This window comes from Pongo abelii, chromosome 10, assembly GCF_028885655.2.
Source record: "Pongo abelii isolate AG06213 chromosome 10, NHGRI_mPonAbe1-v2.0_pri, whole genome shotgun sequence".
NCBI lineage: Eukaryota > Metazoa > Chordata > Mammalia > Primates > Hominidae > Pongo > Pongo abelii.
The window spans coordinates 88963981-88980138 of record NC_071995.2 but is presented as its reverse complement, the minus strand read 5'-3'; positions in this window follow the sequence as shown (position 1 = coordinate 88980138).

Below are 16158 nucleotides of genomic sequence, written 5' to 3'. Positions count from 1 at the left end.
GTTAGCCAGGATGGTCTAGATCTCCGATCTCCAGACCTAGTGATCCACCCGCCTTGGCCTCCCAAAGTGCTGGGATTACAGGCGTGAGCCACCGCTCCCGGCCACCTTGTGTTTTTTATTTCAAATTGCATCGGAGAGTAATCATATGTTAATGTACTTTTACCATATGTTATTATAATTATGATTTATCTGATATAATTCATTATTATTTATACTTGGATCTTTTGGAAACTGGGGCAATATTATGAATTTGAAAAAAGCAGGTATTTTTTCACATTTCTTATGGTAAAATTTAATTCACTGAAACCAACTGGGCTAAAATCTATTTTCTTTAATGTAAAGCATGAATCATCTAGCAAAAGAGATTCCAAAATTGGATTGAAAGTTTTTCTAGATAGAATAAAAGTGAGAGAAGTGAAACATAATATTCTTTCCTGCTTTTAAACAGATCTACTTGAATGGACTCATTAATTTTTACACCTGAAAGAGATCAGAGATCATTTGATGAAATCTCCACATTTTACAGATGAGTAGCCATTCTGTTTCTAAAGATCTGTGTTTTATTTTTCCATTCTTTTACGGAGTATAGTTTCCATCAAAAGACTGACGAGTGGTATGGAAGAAATTCATATTTATCTTTTACTTTAAAGAAACATGCTTTTATTTCTATAATATTCAAAATATTCTAAAAAATATACTAAAGTTTTTTATTAAAGGACAGAATGAACCCACACTCCAGCATAACTGCTAAGCACTCTCCATTTTATATTTTCAATTTGCCTTTCAGCCAGCAAGTGGGAGAAGGGAAAATGAAATCAGGGAGGTCATTGTCCAAGTATTCTCACTTGTTTCTTATCAGGGATGAAAATCCACAATTGAAGTTGAAGACAGACTAAGCTGGGTGAAGTAAACATGGTCAGTGCCACTTTGTGGAAGAGCAGCAAGAATCATCTCACTCAGGCATTTATTCCATGTAACTCTCTATTTCAGAACTCTAAACTGACTCCAGTGAAGTTTAATAATGGTTCTTTAACGAAGTCTGAACTTCAAACCATGGACTTCAAGTGCCTCCATCAATCTATTTCTCAACTTACTAATTGTTCTCATTTCTTACTTGTAACTAATCACTGACAGTGCATAAAATGTGGCTTGAGTGTGAAGAAAGAAACATATATGGAGATCATAATTTCCTCAATTTAGTGAAACTTATAGTCTTTTTTTCTTTACCAAAAAATGGCCCGTTTGTAATTAATATTAATTACTTGAAACTGTAATGATCCTCATCAACTTCATGAATCAGCTATGTGCCTTAGAAGAAGTCTACTTCATCTCCAACCAAAGTATAAGCCTTATTGGTCAAAAGGCAATCTCATTTTCCTTGTCAGCTCTTGGTTCAAAAAGAACATGCAACCCAATTTCCACCAATAAGACTTGACGACAAGTTTGCTGGGATGGAGAGCATCTTTAGAAAAATTTTCCTCCTCACTAAGAGTGGAGCAGAAAAAGTGATAATGTCTCTTCTTTTTCTAGACATAGTCACATCAGAGACCATTGCAACCACACCTTTACCATCCTGAGGAAGAAAGATGGTCGACCTGAGGGATGGAAACAAAGCACATTTCACATCAAATTTCTTAAACAACTTAGAAACCAATTTTTCTCTAAATTTCTGTCTCTCAATGTTTTCTCTAAATTATGTGAGATAATACCTTTCTCTGTTAGGCAAGTCTCTAAAGCTTTTCTTTTCCTTGAAGCAGAGATTATCCTAATACAAATGGGGTAAGTATTATTTCAGCTGAAAGTACGGAATTGTTTAGTTAGTGTTTTTCCATGTACATTGGCCCTCTCAAAAATTATTTCTTTACATGAAAACACATTTTGTTAATATCATGTATATACTACATAATTCCAAGGAACGTATAGTATTTGTCTGTATCCATTTCACTGTACTGAGTCATCTGCCTGGGAACCTGGTGTTTGGCAAAAATCCTAACACAAAATATAGGCTATTCAAAGCCTCACTATATTACTGGGAGAGGAAATGGCTGTTTGTAAAGTTCTTTTGCGACAACATTTTTGTGATATATGAAATAAAAACAAATGGATTGAATTTCTCATAAATCAGTGTTTAAAGTAATGAAAATAATTAGAGAAAATTGTTTTTTACCAAAAAAGATGTATTTTTAAATATCACTGAAGTCATTTCCAGCCTCTCTTTTCTAATCCCAATAAATTCACTACTAAAAAATAAGAAAGGGTTATACATAGCTAAAACCAAGGTTACAAATGTGTGTGAAAAGTCTTGGCAAGTCACGTTAAAATATAGAATGAGCACTATGACCTGGATGAAGAGCAATACTTATTCTCCTAATTAAACATAAGCAAACCTCTGATTTCTGTCTGACTCATCAATTTGGAATGTAGCTTTTTTGAAATGTTTGTACCAAAAGAAAGACTAATTGTTTTAACTTTTAAATGATAAAGTAACATGCCTTATTTCTCTCCAGACACATTCCATTGGAACAATAGCTAGAGATAATCTGTTACTCTCAGGATATCCTCTCAGTGTAAATTGGGATTTTGCAGTTCATAACCCATAACCAATAGTACAAACAAGATGAAATATAGCCATTTTTAGAGAGAGTTGCCAAAAAGACGTGTTTTCTCTTTTCTTCATTATGATCATTTAAAATTTTTTCATTAAAACTTTCTTGTACTTATTTCTTTTCTTGAAGATATATTTGAAATAATTCATCTGTAGGATTCTTAGGATTTAAACAAGCAAGAACAAACACAACCACTTTACTTTTTAGTGTCATTAATTCAAATAGGTTAGATTTCACTTAACAAATCATTCAACTTTAATTTGTAAGCACTTAACATAAGACAAGTACTGTATTCAATGCAGAAAGCATGATAGTAAGATAGACACTATGCCTATGTCTCTGCATTTTTCAGTCTTTAAAAGGGCAGAAAACTAAACAAACTGTAACACCAAATGTATTTAGAGCTACAATACAGGAAGTGCAAAGTCTAATAAAATCACAGAGCAGGAGCAATGAGCTAGTTTATGAGGTCAAGGAAGATTCCTAGAGAAAATGATATTTAATTCATGTTTTCAAATTTGAGGTTGATCAATTTAGTAAATCAAATAGAGTAGAAAAGAACAGAAACTATGAGGCTGCATTGCACATAAAATGTGTAAGTATTGTTTCAAGGTACTTTTTCCAGTTATATTTGTGTGTGTCTTAGAGAGATCTGAGTTTTGATGTAAAATGTATTTTCCAAGATGAGTCATGACCAATAATGTTTTGAAATCCACTAGCCTAAAGGATAAGTGAAAATTAGATAGTCAAAGATAAGAAATAAGAATTTTTCTGGAAAGACAAGTAAATTTTTTCTTGCAGATAAAAGTATGTGCAAATATCTAGTGATATGAAAGTTTGTGTGATTCTTGAAGTTGAAAGTTCAGAATAGCTGGAAGAGTTGGGTGAGCCCAGGTGCTTGTGTAGGAAGTGACATCAGCAGGTGGTGGCTATGTGAAATTCAGCGATGAGGCTGCATTCAGGGTAGAAAGTGATTATGAAGCATTTTATGATCCATGTGAAGAAGTTTGAATATTATTTTCATAGCTACAATTAACTGCTAAATGGTTGCAAGCAGGAAGACGTGATCATGTTTGCATGTTAGAGGAATAGCTCTGATTGCATTTTATAAATAGGAGAGAGAAAAGTCAATATTGGAGCCAGGAGGCTTGCAGTAATTCAGCTGTCCTGATCAAGAAGAATGATTTGGAGAATAAAGAGGAGTAGATGGATGTGAATGCTTTGTGGCAAGGAAAAATAGGAAGAATGGCATTTAGCTGTAGAAAGAAGGAGAAATAGAGGTGCCTGGAATATCTGTAAAATTGCAGACAAGAGCAGTCAGGTGTAGAGTGCTGACTCTGAGAGCGGGAACAATGGAGAAGAAGCCAACTTAGTGGATAAGGAGCACTAACTTTCAGTTTAGGACATTTTGATTGTCAAATCTGCTCAACGTCACACCATTCACAGTGAAGAAACTTCAAGGATTTTTTAAGGGTTAATTAATGATAAAGACAGAAGCAGCTCTCTGGAACACTTTCTAAGTGAGGAGCTAAATTCTCTAACTTCTATATATTTCACATAAGGCCTGCCACCCTGGGTTTCTTACCATTGTTGAAATAATAATGATCAGGAAGTGATATTTCAACAAACTAGTCTCTTAAACTTCAGATTTTATTGTATTTTCAAATGAAAATTTATTTTCTATAAAAAAATTGAAGTCGGTAATCATCATGCTAAAAATAGTTTACCAAAACAATTAATTTTTAGAATGACATATATCCAATTCCCCAATATTTAGTATTCAGGCTTTTTTTAAATATCTATGTAGGTGAAATAAAGATCATTTAATGTTTAAACAAATTTGTGTGGCTTAAACGAATGAAACTTCATTGTATGGAGATATATAAAACATTCCATTTTGAAAAAATAGAATTATATTTAGATTCATGAGAAGTTTTGTGGATATAAACATTTTTTTAAAAAACCCAAGCCACTTACACTTACATCATATAATTGTAATAAAGAGGATTTTCATCCTGACAATTATAATTTTCTGCTGGTTGAACACTCACAATGTAGCAGAATTGTAAAGCACAAATGGAAATGCTGTCCCCATCTTTACTAATTCGGGAGGAAATGTTCGTGGAAATTTGTTATTAAATGAATTCTTATTTTTGCACTTTGGGGTGCATCTACATGCTGTCTTGATACCAGTTATTCATTTTAAAGAATGCTATTAAAGTCAATAATAGGTCCTGATTAATTACCAGATGATTACTATGATAAAGTGTTTTATATCACATGTTTTTTACTCTGAAATTATTTCCATTACTCTTGGGAGGATGGAGTTCTCTCTAAGACTGCCCCTCACGAATAAAAAATCTTCCTGTGAAAAGAATCTCTCATTCTTTTCTGGAGTAAAACTAAATTTAAAATTAAAATAAGATTAATACTAAAATTTAAATTGGATTGAAACATATAGAATGTAAATAATAATAATCAGTAAAGGACATAGAACACAAGGGGCAGGGGGCAAAGGTATGTGAGAGAGAAAGAGGGAGATGGCATGTATCCTAGGTTATATATATATATGCCCATGCAACTGATGCACTGTATGTGTAAACTACATATTGTTGTAGTGTTTGAGTTTTTATTTTGTTTTAGATTCTTTTCTTCTCTGAAAAAGCATGAGTCTTGGAAAGTTAAAATTTTGGCTTCCCATACTGTGATTACTGTTATCATTTTTCCCCATTAGTTTGAAAGACCAAAGCATCAACCCTCCTATCACTCTATTTCTTTAGTAATGGAGTCTTCTGAGTATGCACGAGAGTAGGCGTCAGGGCTAAACTGGAAAACTGTTCTATGCTTGTTACATGAACAAGACCATGGTGGATTCCACCACTGCTGTAGCAAATGTAATGAAAATCAATGGTCACTTTTTTTTTTTTATCAAGGACCTTAACGATGCCCTCTTGCCAGTAATTTTATCTCTTATGCTTTATGTTTTAATTAATAGATAAGTTTATTGTAGGACTATTTATAATTTTAAGACATACTTAAAAATAACTGAATTTCCCCATATGAAGCCTCAATAAATTACAGTAGAACCACTTGATAGAAACTACAATGCCATTGAAATGTTTTGCATATTTATAAAAAGGAGTTTGCAAAAAGTTATACTGAATGTGTATATCATAAAATAAAGTAAAATGAACCAGGTGTATCATTGTACACAGCTTGTTCTGACTATGGAATACCAAGAAACTCAGTGTTAAAAACTGACTTAAAAGAATTTTATCATAATATACACAACATTTCTGAAAGGCAGTATCATACATTTAATTTTATTTCCTTTATAGCTTAACAATATTTAAAAATGAGTACGAAATAGTTAATAAAAATATAAACTATTAAATATTATTTCGTTTTGCAAACACATTCCATACTACTCAAAATCCACCTATAAAAAGCCTTTAAGCAAATAATCTGGCTAGATTCTGACAAATGTGAAACTATTTAACCATAGACTCATTTTTGCAAGCTAAGAAAACTCAAGCTTGGTCTATTTGTTTGCCAGAATTCTGTTTTTATCAATATCAAGATGCCTGTCCTTAAGACTGTCCTTAAGAATAGTGGTTGAAATAGAAAAGTACCAAGTGATGTTGACAATTTGTCCACACATTTTACGTCCTGGATGTTACCTTTTTCCCACATTGGAGAAGTATATAATCTCTCTTGCTTGCTTGCTTTTTATTATTATTATTATTACCATGAAACCTGCTTTGTGGTCTCTCAAAGCTTCAATTCAATCAGACACGTAGAGTAATTCCCCATTTCAATGCTTCTTCCCTTAGTGTAGTTCAGAATACAAATGCAGACAATATTGCTTTCCCAGTGGCAAGCTAAGAAAATCTTTTTCTTTCTATAATAGAGGCAGAGAATAAACATTTCAAGATTGAAACCTACTCATCTGTAAACAGAAGTGACATTGTTGGCATTTACTGGAAAAAAATTAGCTGGGATTATCATTTCATAGCTTAAAGTAGATTGAAACTAGTTGAAAAGTAAAAGTCTTTGAGCACACCATTTCCTCTGACTGATAATGGCTGTTGATCTTTGTGTCTCAGTCCTTATAATTGCTTTGCTTTTATTTTTTAATCAACCCCCATTTCAGTTACTCATCAGCCACATGTGGGTGAAAATGGATGGTGATGCACAGTCATTTACAGGTGCACTTTCATTAAAGATAAAAAGCTTCTGGGACTGTGTTCTTAAGAGGTATTTAAATGCATTCGTTCTTTCTTGCAACTTCTTTCAGCTCTATCTTTCAAGATCCATAAACCTGCACAGAAAAGGAATCTACAACATGCATAAAATAAGCCCAAGTTATACTTATCTAATTTGTGTGTATACTCCTGAGAATTGAGCAAATTGATTTATGCCTGTGTCCCCACCCCCTAAAAATTGAGGAGTGGAATCCAAAGAGTAATTTGGGGTTTTTGACACATTGCCAAGTGTGTGAGTTATCTGAGATCAAAATTTATCTGAGATTAGTTACTTTCAGCAGAGGAAGTAGAACTGCTCTGTCTGTATCTTGAAGCTGTTTAAAAGTCACATTGAATCAAGAGTTGAGAGAAACAAATGGGTGGGACTCTGGAGTTAAAGAAACTGGCATAAGAGTTTTAAGTTCAAAGCCTGGAGTTTTAATATTTGCTCAATTTCTTGAGAGCTTGTTCATCTTGAGTAAAAATTCCAAGTCTCAGTTTCTTCACACACAAAAAGGGAGGAACTAATACTACCTACTAAGCTTACTTCACAGACCACAGCTAGAATAAACTGAGAGAACATAAATAAAAACCTTCAAAAACTGTGGCTGTGTCTATTATGATAGTACATAAAGGGAACATTTCACATCAGTGGAAAAAGGATGACTTATTCAATTTCTTTCTTTCTTTCTTTCTTTTTTTTTTTTTTGAGACAGAATCTCAGAGTCTCACTGCAGTGCAGTGGCGTGATCTCGGCTCACCCAACCTCTGCCTCCCAGGTTCAAGTAATTCTCCTGCCTCAGCCTCCCAAGTAGCTGGGACTACAGGTGCACGCCACCACACCTAGCTAATTTTTGTATTCTTAGTAGAGACAGGGTTTCACTATGTTGGCCAGGCTGGTCTCAAACTCCTGACCTCAAGTGATCTGCCCACCTCGGCCTCAATTAATTTCATTGAGTCAATTGCCTGTACATTGAAAAAAAAATTGAATCCTAGCTCACACCTTTCACAAAAATAAATTATGGTGTGTCCAAAATTTAAACATATAATTTTAAACATAAATAATATCAGAAGAAAATATCTTAATATATATGTTTATGAACTCAAGTGAGAAAAATCTTCTTACATCAGACACAAAAAGTGAAACCCTGAATGAAACTATTTGTAGGATTTAATAATTTTCACACACATTTTTAGCAATATAGAGATATTAGATAATTTAAAATTATTTTATATCTTTCTGTTTCTGTATATATCTGTATATGCATATACAGTGTGTGTATACATATATGTGTATATATATGTGTGTGGGTGGGTATATATAATATATATATATTATATATACCCACCCACACACATACATACACACACACATATATATATATGTGTATTCATATAACCTTTTGTAAATAGTAAGGAAACAAACATCTCAACTGAAAATGAGTAAATGTATAAACAGATGTTTTCTTGCAGAGAAAAAGAGGAAAGACAAATTTTTTTGCCTAAGTTTAACTGAAGTTTGAATCCTTTTTTATATCAATCGGGGATGAATCTGTGAGGTAATGGTGCTTCTATATTCTTCTGGGATAGTGTAATTGGCACAGCCACCATGAAGGATGATTCAACTGTATAAAATTTGAATGTCACTCATTATTATCTATCCTAGAGAAATAATTGGATACACACATATACATTCACATACATACAGAGGTAAAGGTAACATGTATGAGTATTCACCATGTCTAATTTACAATAGTAAAGTATTGGGGAAAATCAGAGTGTTTATCAAAAAAATAGAAAAATTAACTATATTGTATTCAAATTATGCAAAAGTATGCAGAGACTTAAAAATGAGCTAGTTCCACATATACCAACATGGAAAGAACTAAAAGTTACATTATTGAATAAAAAGTAAAATTATGGCATATTAGATGACACCACTATATCAAAACATCACAAGACAGGATAATTGAAGGGAGCCCTACAGTTGCCCCAGATTACTGCTTTCAAGAATTTCTAGCGAATGGCTCAGGGAGAGGGAACCCAGACAGCACTAAGCAGACCTGTTGAAGAGACAAGCTAAGAGACAGGAGAGACCCTGGAAGCTGCAGTTGACAGGACTGAAAAGAAATAAACATAACAGAGAGACAATTCTATAGATCTATAGAGAGTCCAGTCAAAAAATCAGTAAACTCTAATCAGTATATGCATTTGAGGATACTACCCCAAGTAGGGGAAAACACCATCAAATGAATTAGAGAAAATAGTACCCAGGGAGCATACAGATCTGGCAACAGTGGATGGTCCAAAAAGGTATCATGGAAAATGTCATAATTTACAGCTACTGGTTAGAATATAAGAAGTGGTTAGCCTCAGGAATGAGGAATAATTATGCCTCAGTTAAATGCTCCTCTCATCTCACCAAACAAAGATTAAAAAACCCAAAGGATCAAACTCTTACCATGTAACTCAACTGTTTCCCAGGACGAAGCTCAAAAGTACACATTTAGAAATACAGAACTATTCAGCATCCAACAATGTAACTTCACAATGCCTGGCATCTAATTAAGGTTTATCAGATAATGCAAAAGGAGCAGATAATATGACCCATATTGAGGAGAAAAAAATCAATCAAAACTGTCCCAAAACTGACATTGATGAAATAACTCACAAAAAGTATATCAAAATAGTTCTTGTATTTGCATTTAATATGTTCAAAATGTGTCTATCAAATTCTTCAGAGTACTAAGAGGAAGAGCACAAAAACAATATTAATTTAAAAATTAAAATATTGTCTTTTCATTCATTCTTTTGTTACTTCATCCCTGAAATATTGAGCACTTTTTTCATATAAAGATGTTTTCAGAGGGCTCATTGCTTAAACAAAAACAATAACAGTATAGTATAGTATTTATATTGTAAATAGAAGTAAAACTTATGAAAGGAAAAATATGAAAGCATGCTATTTTAAGATTCCTGTATTCTATAATGCATCAAATGTTATAATATCACTGAATGCAGATTGTGGTAAGTTAAAGATATAAAATGCTTAAACAACCACTGTAGTAACAAAACAAAAAGTTAAAAAGCCATCAAATGGCCAGGTGTAGTGGCTCACGCCTTTAATCCTTTTGGGAGGCCGAGGCGGGCGTATCACCTGAGGTTCAGAGTTTGAGACCAGCCTGGCCAACAGGGAGAAACCCCATCTCTCTTAAAAAAAAAAAAAAAAAAAAAATTTAGCTGGGCGTTTTGCCACATGCCTGTAATCCCAGGGACTCGGGAGGCTGAGGCAGGAGAATCGCTTGAACCTGGGAGGTGGAGGTTGCAGTGAGCTGAGATCACGCCATTGCACCCCAGCCTGGGCAACAAGAGCGAAACTCCATCTCAAAGAAAAAGACATAAAAGGAGATAAAATAGATTATAAAATGTATTTAATCCAAAAAGTGGCAGAAAAATCAATAGCAAAAAACAGACAAGACATATAGAAACAAATAGAATTATAGCTAATCATACTAATAGTCACAACAATGCTGGGTGCAGTGGCTTATATGCCTGTTAATCCCAGCACTTTGAGAAGCCAAGGTGGAAGAATCACTTGAGGCCAGGGGCTCAAGACCAGCCTGGGAAACATAGCAAGACCCCATCTCTACAAAAATATTAAAAAAAAAAAATAGCTGAGCATGGTGGCATGCACCTGTAGTCCTAGCAGCTTGGGAGTCTGACATAGGAGGATCCCTTGAGCCCAGGAGTTTGAGGTTGAGGTTAATTATAATAATGTTACCGAAAACCATCTACTGAAAGACATAATTGTTTTATTTTTGTAGTACCAAATAGTAATGATCACAAGAATTATTTTTGTTAGTTTAAATTTTATGACCTATGATGTTGCTAAAGTCCTGTTTGGACTATATTAACTAGTTTCTCCTTAGCCAATATATTAGATATCTCTCTCTCTCTCTCTCTCTCTCTCTGTCTCTCCCTCACTCTCTCTGTCCTTTTTCTCTCCTTCTTTCCCTCTTAATGTTTACCTTTGTTTCTTTCTCCCTTGTTTTCAACAGCTTAGCATTAATAATTTTCTAGAAGAATTTCTTGGCCCCAGTCTGCTTATGCTATACCAAGCTCCCTTTCTTCATCCTTCTCAGAGCTCTGAACCTAGTGTAACTCTGCAGTTATCTGGTTTCAATGAAAAACAAGCCTCTTTGTGTATTTAACTCTCCTAATAGTCCATGAGCTCCTCAGTGATAACGCTTTTTGCATGTTTGTATCACTTGTAACCAGCAGAATGATTCGCTCTTAATAAGTATTCAATTCATATTTACTGAATAGATGTACTTTCTTTAATAATTTCTATTAATACTGCTTTTGTTACTTGATGCGAAATACGACTCTATGAAATTTACATTTGTAGGACGTGTCATGGGAGTAGAGATAGATGAAAAGAGTTTGTGCAATTAAAGGAAAAAATTCCCTCAAGAACCAATTATTCTTCAAGGGAAACATGCTTCTGGCAGAGAATTTTAGTAAAGAAAACTCGGTGGTAAATGAAGTGCTGATAATTCTAGGTCAAGGCAGGTCATAGAACGAATTTTGCTAAACCTGTTGGAATAATGCAATATAAAAAATCCTCTTCAATTTTTTGCTTAAATTTTGTCTCCCTTGTTTTAGTAAAAATTTGCCCCATAACTTAAAAGAATATTTAACAGCTTGTTAGGAGGTGATATTAATTTTAGATTAAAAGTTATTTATGCAAATTTAAAAAATTAAAGCAGATATGCATCTGTCCATTATATTTCTACAGAAATAAAAATAGAAGTTATTAACTATGGCTAGTAAGTGTTAAATGTTAATTTTGGGTCCATACTCCTTGTGAATAAAAAGCACTTATAGAGTAGATCCCAATTTATTTGTACTATGGAGAGTGGGGGGAAGAGGTAGGAGGGGGAAGAGGTAGGAGGAAAAGAATAAAAGTAGAATTTCCTGAAGTTTGGTGATCAAGAATAAGCTAAGGGGCTTAAGGAGAAATATAAAGTCAAAATAAAACATTAGCCCTGGGAACACTTACTTCTTTGATTATATAAAAAATTATTTTATTTCCCAAATGAGATAAAGTGAGGCTTACAGAGATATTGTGTCCTCTTTATACACTCTCACTATAAAAGAGAACCTATGTCCTAGACTACTATTTTGTCCTCTACACCATTCTGTCTAAGAATCAGGCTGTTGATTGTTTGATTTGTAGAAAGATAGAAACCTATGATCCTGCTTTTTGGACATGCCGTAAGCTGAGATTAGTTGTAGAGAAAGAACCACCCACAAACACCAAAGGGAGAAAATCAAGTGTGGGCCACTGAAAGACAGTATCATTCTTCATTGTGAATCCACTGAGGATCCAGGATGAAAGGAAACTACATTACAAGTAAGCAACCAATGTATTTTTCCAAGCATCTATATGCTATAAGCTGTAAGATCTAAGAAAAATTACTTAACCCAATATGGGAAACTGAGATGGTCTATTCAATAACTTTGTTGTAAAAAGTAAATAAATTAAAACGTGCAAATGATTTAATGTCTGGTATTATAAAGCATACAAATCTCTAACTAGGGTCTGGTATATAGTAAGTACTCTATAAATTTTAGCAATTATACTAATAATGAAAATAGTATCTACTGTTACTGATGATTTTGATTAGCAAAATTTTCAGAAGGTAAAAATAAGACCCACTAAGTAAGAATTCCTTGAAGGCATGGACTGAAGGAAGTCTCAGTGGAAAGACTCATCTAAAATAATAGTAATAGCACTTAATACGTGTTAGTCACTGTATTAGACTCAGCCTTATGAAAAAGCTTTTATATCTATTTTATGTTGAGAAAAATGAAGACCAGGGCAGTTAAGTGGTTTGCCCACCCTTATGTAATGCAGTTGTTGCATGGTAGAGCCAGGATTTACACTATTTTTTTCTAATGCTGAGGCACAGACATTTTCCAGTGCTGCCTTTATTGTTTAGTCATTGCATGCTGTAGAACAAATATGCATTCTCTTAAATTTGGCAGTATGTGATAGAAAATAGAACAAGGGAAGAGGAGAGAGGACTGTCAGCAATTAAATGAAATCTTATGTTAAATAAATGTATGACATAACTATAATGATAGTATCCAACACATTTGCCACTAGTCGTGTCTGTTCCTCAGAGATGGCTGAATTTGGCCTGAACTTATTTGCAGAGCGTAGACTATCTAGAACACTCTTCAAGATTTCAACTATAGAAACAATACTGTATTTCCTGTGGAAGACAGTGTGGTGATTCCTCAGGGATCTAGACCTAGAAATACCATTTGACCCAGCCATCCAATTACTGGGTGTATACCCAAAGGATTATAAATCATGCTCCTATAAAGACACATGCACACGTATGTTTATTGCAGCACTACTCACAATAACAAAGACTTGGAACCAACCCAAATGTCCAACAATGATAGACTGGATTAAAAAAATGTGGCACATATATACCATGGAATACTATGCAGCCATAAAAAATGATGAGTTCATGTCCTTTGTAGGGACATGGATGAAGCTGGAAACCATCATTCTCAGCAAACTATTGCAAGGACAAAAAACCAAACACCACATGTCCTCACTCATAAGTAGAAATTGAACAATGAGAACACATGGACACAGGAAGGGGAACATCACACACCGGGGCCTGTTGTGGGGTGGGGGGAGGGGGGAGGGATAGCATTAGGAGATATACCTAATGTAAATGATGAGTTAATGGGTGCAGCACACCAACATGGCACATGTGTACATATGTAACAAACCTGCATGTTGTGCATATATATATATATATATATATATATATGACACAAAACTTACACAGCACTTACTAAATGTAAGGCTATGCTAAGCACTTTTACGTGTATTAGCTAATTTAATCTTCATAGCAACCTTATGAAGAAAATACTATCATTGTTCCCAATTTCTACATTAGAAAGCCAAGGCAGAGGGAGGTAAAGTAATTTTTCCAATTTCACACAACCTGTGGTTGGTAAAATTGGGATGGTCACCCAGGCAGTTTGACTTCAGAAAAAAAAGGCTCTAAACGAAGACATATTTCCATATATTATTTCCTTGTGCTTTTCTCCTTCTACATGATCCTATTTCATCAGTTCTGTATAAAAATGAGCCCAGTATCATGAGAATGAAGAAGCCTCCCTTTCCTTGTGCTGGTTTCCATGAGAAAACCAATCACATCAAATCTGCCTTAGGTTTGTTCTCTGGGAAATGGGCTCTGATGGAGTTTGCATGGGGGAGGTTTATTGGGCAATGCTTTCTAGAACAACTCACGTAGACAAGGGAAGGAAGCAAGAGAGAGCATGGGGAGAAGTTGAGCTGCAATACAGCAGCCACAAAATCCTCAGCTAGTCATCCATGGGGAAGCCATGGAGCTAGGAGGACGCTTCAAGGATGTTCCTGAGTGAAGTCCTTACCTTGGTACATCATAGAGAAGAAGATTCAGAGATTTGAGAAGTGCTGTCTCCAACTTTCTTGCCGGGAAAGGCAGTCACATGCCTGCAACCTTTCAATTCTGTTCTGCAACATGAGAATGGGATTTGGGCCTGGAATGCTTCCTAACCAAGAGATAGGGAGACCTCAAAGCCCGTGCTGGGATTATAACTTTGTGTGGGAATATATTTCCCTGTTTCAGACCCAATGATAACTTTGTCTTTCTATTTAAGTATTTGCTTCATGTGATACCAGACTGATTCTATCACCGTAATCCATTCTTAGCTGTGGGAGGAAATACGTTCCTTCACTTGCAGAACAAGAGGAGTGCATGTATTTAATCAGCGCGCATCGGTTGCAATACAACCCCCTGGGCCACAAGTATTGGCACTCACTATTGAAGCTGATCTTGTTCTGTCTCTTCTCTATGTGGGTAAGGTGATGATCCATCCAGTGCATGTGTGAGTTCTATCTTTCTTATTGACCCTGAACCATGATGTGGATTGGCATTCTGGGTCTGCTGCTTCTGTGGAATGGGAATCCTTCCCTGGAGGTTATAACAGGAATTCCTTGATCAACACCTCTAATTAAGTGCCAGGCATCGCCAATTCTACACAACTTTAGCCATCTGTTCAACACCTCTGGGGTTACTTTCTCTTCTTGGGAGTGACTCAAGGAATGGGGATGCAGGCTGTCTTATAAGGGAACTGAGCAGCATCTTTAACCTCTGGATCTTCCTTCAGAGAGAAATGTCACTCCCTGGGGATCTTGTTTTCCGGATACTACAAGAAGAAAGTGTTTTCAGAAGGTAAGTATGGTCATCCCTGTTAAATGTTGCTGCAATATCAAGTATAAATGAGAAGAAACCTTTAGATTTGGCAACCTAACCATCATTAGTGATGTTAAAATGAGTGGACATGGTAAAGTGGCAGAGATGAAGGTCTGAGTAATTCAGAAAATTGCACACTTTTGCTTTTCCATGTATCTGTATAGACTCTCCCTTCTTAAACTCCTTTCCTGGCTCCTTCTCTTCTGTTGAAGCTTTAAATCTGGAATTACTCCATACTGAACATCTCTGTATAAACACTTTTGCTGGGTGAGCTTAGCTAATTCTGTGACTTTGAATACCATATGCAATGGGCTGAATGTTTGTGTTCACCCAAAATTCATATATTGAAATCTTAACCTCCAATGTGATGGTATTAGGAGGTAAGACCTTTCGCAGGCAACAGAGTTATGAGGGTAGAGCCCTAGTGAAAGGGATTGTGTCCTGATAGAAGAGAACCCAGAGAGTTCTCTAGCCCTCTTTTCCCCATTTGAGGACACATCAAGAAGTCAGCAGCCTGCAACACGGAAGAGAACATTCTCCAGAACACTTGCTCTTGAACTTCCAGCCTCCAGAACTGTGAGAAATAGATTTGTGATGTTTATAAGTTCTCCAACCTATAGTATCTTATTATATTAGCTCAAAATGTCTAAGGTGTCATATATTTGTTAATGATTTCCAAATTTATATTTAAATCACTGGCTTATCTCCAGAAATTCAGACTTACATTTTGTAATTCTTACTTTACTTCTCTGCTTAGGTATCTAGTAGAATCTCAAAATTAAGGTGGATAAAGTTGTCCAAATTCTCCTCCACTCCCTGAAACTACTATTTTTTTTTAACATCTTCACATCTAAATACATATACCACAATTAACCATCATAACAATAAATTATGTGTTATCTCTAGTTTCTCTTATTTTCCTCCCTTCTCGTCCGTATTCAAGCTATGAACTTCTTTTCACTTTTAATATTTTTAAGG